The following is an 8,320-nucleotide window of genomic DNA, read 5'->3' as shown; positions in this document are numbered from 1 at the left end:
CGTCCACAAGAGGAGTAGTGGAGGAGTCTTGAGCACGGAGTCACTGCTGATGTCTGAGTTTGTTTTACTGGTTTTGTTTTCTTTAGTTTCAGCCAATCCATCTCGCTCTGTGACAGAAGGAGATAATGTCACATTGACGTGTGACATCTCAAACAGTGCCTATGGAACAGGTCTGGTTTGGTATCATGGTGACACTTACATTTCACAAGGCATTCGGCTGACACTGAACAAAGTAAAACGATCTCAACAGGGACAATGGAAATGTGTTCTACATGACCAGCACAACAGTCACTTTGCCTCGTACACATTGGAGTTTACATCAACTGGTAAGTCTACTGTTATATACATTTAAATGTACTGTTATTAACTCACGTGTTTTTTATTTTTTGAATTTAAATAATTTTATTGTTAAATGTACAATTACATATTTACATTTAGCATATGTTTTGATAATTACTGTGCATTGGTTAATTCACTGCTGCTTGTTTTATAGGAAGTGATGATGGGCAGGCACCCGCAGTGAAGAAATATTTCATACACGAGGGTGGGAAGGTCACTTTGTCATGTGATGAATCTGATCCTGGATTTAAGTGGAAAGATCATTCACAGCTGTCACGCGCTGTCACTTGGAAATGGAGATCGCATGATGGCACAACACAGGGTTCTGATCAGAACCTACAAGATCCACCGCAATCGTCTTCTTATACAGATCAGTTTCCTTTAACATTGTCGAAAGTTACATTTTCACGTGGTGGGGTTTACACATGTGAGTTTACTGGCTACTATAGGACAGGCACCCTCACAATGGAACTGGTTACAATCAAAGGTAAGATAATATTAAGTCATAGAATATAAATTTTCATTCAAAATTAAAATTAAATCATTTTCATTATATTTCATTTTCATTAAAAATGAAAACGTATATTTACATATATTTAGATATACATTTATTTATGTAAATTATATGAAATGAAAATGTATATATTCTACGTATATATTCTATTTATATTTAATTTTCATTAAAAATGAAAATTTATATATATTTATATATAAATTTATATATATAAATTATATAAAATGAAAATTTATATATTCTACGTATTAACACGTTTCAGGATCTTATTAAAATGAAATGTCGGACAGTATTGTTCATGATTGTGACGTAAATGCCGGAGTGAGTTTATGTTCACATGAACGATTGTTACTGCTGCTGCACATACAAGCTGTCATTTCTGTAGCATTCAGCATTGGATGCGCATCATCTGATTCTCATTGCCCATCATGCCATCGCCCTTGCAGATGAAAGCCTAATTGTTTTATCATGTAAACGGTCGTGTCACAGCCACATTCACGTGGAAATATTCCCGTGTTTTTTACTTGCGGAACTAAAAATGTTGTTGCACTGGTATTACTTTCACTTGTTATATTACAGTAATGGAGTCCAAATGATTGAAGATACATATCATGCAATAGATAATGTATAGAGCAATTACTTATATTTACACAATATTTCATGCTAATTAAAACAGGTTTAGTTTTTTTCAAGTTGCGATATGGAGAGTTCACGTGAGAATTACGAGTAGCGCTGCTGCTATTGACCATTCAGAGTCCTGCTGTGAGTTCACGTTCACAATCAGGTTTAGGTCGAGGGATTTGGGTTTAGACAATTCCTGGGGGCCAGTGCTTCTCGTGATCAGTGGCCACGTGGTCTCCTCTTCACCCCTTCACCATCCCCACCCTGGAGTCTCTGTGCTCCGCTGCTGTAATCACGAGTAGAGGAGCAGTGCAGGAGGCATTCCATGATCTCAACTGGGCTGTGAGGACTCCAGGCTCCTATCTCCTGGAATCTTATCACAGTTGTGGATTCCACGTGACCAGGGATAAGCCATACCTCAAACTTCAGAATGATTTGTACTCTAGTTTGACCTGTGATTTTGAATCAATGCGTCGTAAATATTGTTTTTTGTTTCGTGTTCTTTAGTTTTGTCCAACACATCGGACACCGTAGCAGAAGGAAAGAGCATCAGTCTGACCTGCCAGCTCTCTAACGACTCCTATGCACACATGGTCAGATGGATTCACAATGGGATTGAGATCAGCCATAAAAGCAGCCTCGTGTTGGTGAAAGTGAAGGCTGCTCAGAGTGGGTTGTGGAAGTGTTCCCTGAAAGGGGAGAGTGGAGAAATCTTAGAGGTAGCGTACAATTTGAACGTGCGGAAAAATGGTAAGTACACATCTCACCATACTTCAGTTTCATCATAAAAACACTGCCATCACATACTGAACATAAATACTCTGATCAAGTGTGATATATATAAACTGCAGTAATTGCCATCATTCTTAATTAAAAATGAAATGAATACACATGAAAGAAGACTCCAGCCCTTTTCTTCATCCACAAGGTAAGTAAGGTCTTTATTTCACGGCACGGGTCCACACCTTCCTTCTCGTTCTCTCTCCCGCAAAGCCCCGAAATCCAAACTCCAACTCCCTCTTTTAACCTCTTCCTGGCTCCGCACCTCGTCGCACTCCGTCTCCACCAATCGTCACTTCTCTTACCCTCACCTGGCCTAACCATCCCACCTGACGCTCACACAACCCTCCAGTTCTTTTCCCTTCTGAACGTTCAGGACAATCCCCTTGCTCCCCGTGCCCTCACCAATCAGAGCGTGGAGTGTTTACTCCAGCCTGCTTGATTACTCCGTCCCAGGGATCGTGTGGGACTCTCACTACACACATCGGACATAAATTTAAATTGACTTAAGTAATTTGTAAGCTCAACACAATTGCCATGCTTATACCTTCAGGTGCAATGTATGTAGCTGTATTGTGGCATCCTGCAGTTGTCTGTTTGGTAATGAAACCATTGTTTTAACACGATCTGCAGGTGCACACCAAAACGCACCTCGGAATTTCGCGGCTCAAATTGGTGAAGGAATCACGTTGCCCTGCACCGAGTCTGACCCTGGGTTTGAGTGGAGGAGCTCCTCCACTGAGTCTCGTTCGGTCACCTGGTACTGGAGGCCACGTGGTGACAGCACAGTCCGTACGATACTCGCGGCTCACCCAGCCGGACCTCACGCTGCATTCAGTTCCCACCTCAACTCCCACGTAAACATATCGTCCTCCGCTTTTGACGACGACGACTTCTCTCTGACCATCTCAGTGGTGAATGAAAGTTCTGCAGGTGTCTACACTTGTCAGCTGACAGGATATTATCGGTCAGGGAGTCTGATGTCGGAACTGTTTACAACACAAGGTACAATACTTTCCTTTTAATAACCTAAAACAAAACACTTGACATTATTTTGTACGTTCTATATTAAATCTATAATCAGTGGCGGCTCCTGCAAAATCTCTCAGGGGGGGCAATTGTCTGGATGATTGATAAGGATAAGGTCCACCCATGCAAAGGATAAATTAACAGCTTAATCATGTAAAGGCAACTTCACTTCTTTAATATTAATGAAAAATAAATTGACTCTTACAATACATCTTGTTTGTTTCTATCTCACTATTATTACAATCCACTCAGTTTATTTTATTAAAGATTCCACTAGGTGGCGACAAGTAATATTGTTGACTGAAACGTGCTTACGTATGATGACGTAAGCACGTTAGTGCCAGCCCTCCCGGAAGCCATAGAGAATGCATTGCAGCGCCCGCCGTTCGAAAAAAAACATCTTTGAATGTAAGTCTATGGGACCACTCTGGGCGATTCTCAGCCGGAGTGAAATCGCCCAAAAAGAGGCGGTACTCCACAGAACGTGACATGACGCTGATTGGACTATATCCAGAGGCACAGTAACGGCTGAGATTGGTGGTGCGTCGCCCAATCGCCCTAATGAAGAAACCGCCCTGTCTATAATGTTTGAATGATCATTACTCTCTTTCAATGTTAACTTGCAGATCAGGAAAGTGAATTTAAAGCAACAGCTCTTGGTATGTCATACTACGCAGCTGTGAAACACATTTGAGTAAATGTCACCACACTGCTTTAAAAAATTGTGCAAACAAAACTGTATTTGTTTCCTTAAACTTTTTCCTCATCTCATCGGTTCTTGCAGTTTTCATATTTTGCATTTCGCATTAGTGCCAGGGGCATCTCCGTACGTGTTGGTGGCTGTTGGAGTGGTGCTGGCTGTGCTTCTCTCTGCTGGAGCTGCTGTTGTTGCTGTGTTGGGCTACAGAAGAAGGAAGCTCAATGCAGGTCATTGGCACCACCCACCACTCAACAACCAAACAGCATTCCTCACACTGAACCCCGTTCACCCAACACACGTTGCGTAGCTCCCTTAAGGGTCACTACAACCGCATATCATTTCATTAATGGAGGAGGGGGTTACCTCTTGGCTGGGATCGCTGTTGATGTCGGCATTGCTGCGGTGTCTCTATGTGTGGCTGTCAGCCTTGTGTGCTACACACAGCATCAGGTGGGAGACCATCCACACGCCACTGCCAGCCATGCCTCCTCCTAGCAGGGGAAACAGCTCTCGTTCATTATGACCCAGCCGATAGCCACTTGAGAATCTGCCATTGAGACCCGTGTACACCGTCTATGTGTAGATGTTGGTAAACTTTTTAAGAGTTCTGGACAATGGAAGAAAACGCACGATTAAAATGCGTGCCAGAATAAAATGAAACGTTTGGTATTCAAAATAAATTCAGTAGCGTGTGCTGACCACCACAGTTTTAATAGCATGTGGTCTGTGTGTTCAAAGAGGTAAACCACACCTTTTGTCTTGACAAGTATATTTATTTTTTGTGGAAATAACACTCGTTCAGTTTGGCTAACACTATTTAATATTCTTAGCAGAGTCTCAGCCAGAGCAAGAAAGAGTTTATCAAGGATTGAACTTGCAATCGATGATGAGGGATGGTAAGTTTCTGCATTTATGCGGCACTATTTTCCACCCATATGCAAAACACACTTACTTCACAGTGGCTAGACATCCCTTTGCAGGACGCACTTGAAAAATAGTCTTGAGACTCTGGCTTCCAATGATACATAAATAGCGTAACAACTTCAATATCCTTTGAACTATACGCTTTGTATCATTAAAGGTTCACAGTTGTGTTTAAACGTCAGATGCAATGAAATCATACTCATGTTATTTGAATATTTCCTGATAACTACATTGAACAAATAGTCCATGAAGTTGACAGTGAAGCACAGGCTACTGTAGTGCAGGCAACAGAGCAAAAACAAGAACACGCGTTGTGACCATTGATGCCTTCGCCTCCTCACGTTCGCTAATGGGTCGAGAGGAGTGGCATCGCCTTGAAGTCCACAGTGGAGTTTTTGTTTCACGACAGGTCCTGATCCCCAGCGAGGAAGCGACTCCGAAGTGCTGGAATCGCCATCGGTGACCAACAATGGTAGTAGCTGTCACTTGTTCATGCGTCGCTTTGTCACGGACTTTGTGACGACGAGGATGTCTGCTGTCACGTGACGCTTGCGATCGTCAACTGAAGTCAGATGGCGCCTATAAATTGCGACGTATGAATTGCAACGTAATAAATGCAACGTATACATTACGACGTATAAATTACGACCTATAAATGACGACGTATGAATTACGACCTATAAATTACGTATAAATTACAACGTATAAATTACGACATAAATTACAACGATAAATAGTTTTTTTACCATTTTATCTGGCAATTGTTTTTTATACCCCCTTTTATCTGGCTAGATAAAAGGGGGTTAAAAAACCAATTATAATATTTTGCTAATGGCAAAGGAGGTTCCAATGGTATGAATGACAACGTCAACAACTTGCTGGCAGATGCCCCCCGGCAGGAGCGCGAAGGCCACTACCAAGCCCTCAAGCTGCAGCGGAAGGAGGCAGAAGGTAGAGGGCGCACGAGACGACCTGCAGAGAGCGCCACGTGGCCCCACTTCACTTTGGCCATCGACCACAACATCGCCAGCGGCAGGCGCTGCAATGTTGCTTAACTTATTGAGAGTCCAAGGGACACGTCCACTGATTTCATCCATCCACTCCATTGGAGTTTATTTGCTTGTGCTGTTCAACTATTTTTAATCGTGTACTTTGGTCATTAATATGTTGTTGATGCTGGAATGTAAACTCTTATTCCGTTTGTTGCAGACGAATATGACAATCTTAACGTGTGATGCAAGGACGGCACGGGCCTTGTGAGTATAGTATATTTTTCTGGGGTTATTTTGATTGTTCTATGAAATTAATACAACTCGCAGATTTTAAGCCATACGATGCAAACAATTCAATTTTAAAGACAGCGTTTAGAGGACGAGCAGACAAAATGGAGATGCAGAGATGAAGACAACACCATAAGGCAGTTAAGGTTTTACCTGGTTAAGAACATCCTTCCAATGATTGCTCAATTTGTATCCATCTTCTCGGTTGAAGTTACGTCTATGTTTATTGATGTTTACAACTCAGTTGACTGTAATTCACTTGGTAAGGCCAAAGCAATGACAAAGTCGAACGCTGTCTCATAGTTGTGTTTGTACCGCACGCTGTGCCTCATTGTGTCCGCTAGGGGGCCCTGGCCACTCGTGCCCGTGAGGCGCCGTCTGGGCCTCCCAGCCCCAGCGGTGGCCCTCGGGAACGGCGTCCGTCGCTCGCATCTCCAGGAGATCTCGGCTGCTTCTTCCGGACCCAGCTTTAGTTTTCGTTGAGCACACAAGTGGTTTGTGAAGGCCAAAGGGTGTTTCAAAGGCAGTGGCTTGCTCGTGGCTCTTGATGTGAAGCGATGGCGGGGGACACACAAAAAAATTAAAACAAATAACTCGATTAACATTTCGATTTAAAGCTTTCGTGACTGCAGGGATTCATCTTCTTGGTTCTTTCGGTAAAGTCACGTAGAAGGGAAATAATAAAATAATAAAAATAAAACATAAAATTATTCTCACGACGTTTTGGCCACAACGCAAGCAGCCGTCCTCAGGTGAAGACCAGGTCTGTCGGGGAGACAGTGTCTGAATGATTAATATTGTACGTAGTGATCATCGCCCCCTACAGGCAGATTAATGCCTCAACATTCTTGCAAACGAGATGCTACTGGCCTCTTAGAGTTCTCAACAGGTTAATAATAAAATATGTAAACATACTTTAAAAAACACGCTTTAATGAAATGTACTGTCCGAGCTGCCGCTCCCCCTGCCCCCTTCGCCCCTCCCCTCCGACATTCCCCAACGTAAGGGACCGTGGTGATTTACAGCCAACGTGAGTTGAGCGTCGACAATTAGAGCCGTAAAAAAAATATATTTTTAAATATAATAAAAATTTTCAATGATAGAATATCGTTTTGTCATCAGTATGACATACCTATACCAAGTTTGCAGTCGATACGACATTGGGAATACGGTTGAAATTGAGTTACAAGATTTTTGGATATGACAAAACATACAGTAAGATAAATAAATAAAATATATGTTTTGGATATTTTATGATAGAATATCGTGTTGTCATCAGCATGACATACTTATACGAAGTTTGCTGTCGATAGCACATTGGGAAGTGTGTAAAAATTGAGTTGCAAGAATTATTTTTTGAGGATACAACAAACGAAGTGAGTTAAATAAAATCGTGTAAATAAATAAACCTGATCTTACAAAATTGCTGAGTTGGCAACACTGGTGGTCAACCGCACCGTCGCGACTTTCTGACATGTAGAGCCAATCATTGCACAGAATGTAATGTGATGACAATATTCACCTGCCTTGTCCTTACAAAAAGAATAAAGGGTAGATGAAATGCATTCTATCAGCGTTTCTCAACCGGTGGTCCGGGGACCCCTGGTGGTCGGTGAGGCTACTGCAGGAGGTTCGCGGAAAATAAAAACAACAGCATTCTCACCGGGGAAAATTCAAATAACTCGTGGCATGTGGTGTTTCGCAAAATGCTTGGAGGTTGAAAAGGGGTCCGCACACTGGAAAATGTTGGGAACCGCTGCATTCAGTTAAAAATGTTATCAATGTAATTGATATTACAGTGTACAAATCCGCGTATACTAATTGTCAAGTTACTAATTTCTAAATGTTGCCTGCCGATTTAATTATGTAACTCGTCAAACATGGTATGTAATAGTAGAGTAGAATAGGCATTACAGTATATCCGTGGTTGCCATCTGTGCCATTATTTGTCTTTGTACATCTGGGCTGGATTGCACTGCTGCCCTGAAACCTGTTTGGCCCAGGTGACGCTTCTAATGGAAACTTGATGTGTCAGCGGGTCCTTGCCTGGCCAAGTGAAGTTGATGAGGACAATGCTAATTCATCAAACTATTGCTACATTTTCATTTGATTATTTTGTACTTGTATAGTTCC

At 42.1% G+C, this 8,320-nt stretch overlaps 1 long non-coding RNA gene across 1 annotated transcript; it reads left to right on the top strand.

Annotated features, from left to right (window-relative positions):
* Positions 1 to 3,173: 3,173 nt before the first annotated feature.
* LOC144941246 (uncharacterized) lies at positions 3,174 to 4,170 on the top strand. The gene is made up of 3 exons (XR_013639238.1): positions 3,174 to 3,259; positions 3,910 to 3,942; positions 4,094 to 4,170. It is a non-coding gene; the product is annotated as an uncharacterized LOC144941246 (long non-coding RNA).
* The last annotated feature ends 4,150 nt before the right edge of the window (positions 4,171 to 8,320 follow it).

This window comes from Lampetra fluviatilis, chromosome 24, assembly GCF_964198595.1.
Source record: "Lampetra fluviatilis chromosome 24, kcLamFluv1.1, whole genome shotgun sequence".
NCBI classification, from domain to species: Eukaryota; Metazoa; Chordata; class Hyperoartia; order Petromyzontiformes; family Petromyzontidae; genus Lampetra; species Lampetra fluviatilis.
This window is presented reverse-complemented; position numbering and strand designations above follow the sequence as displayed.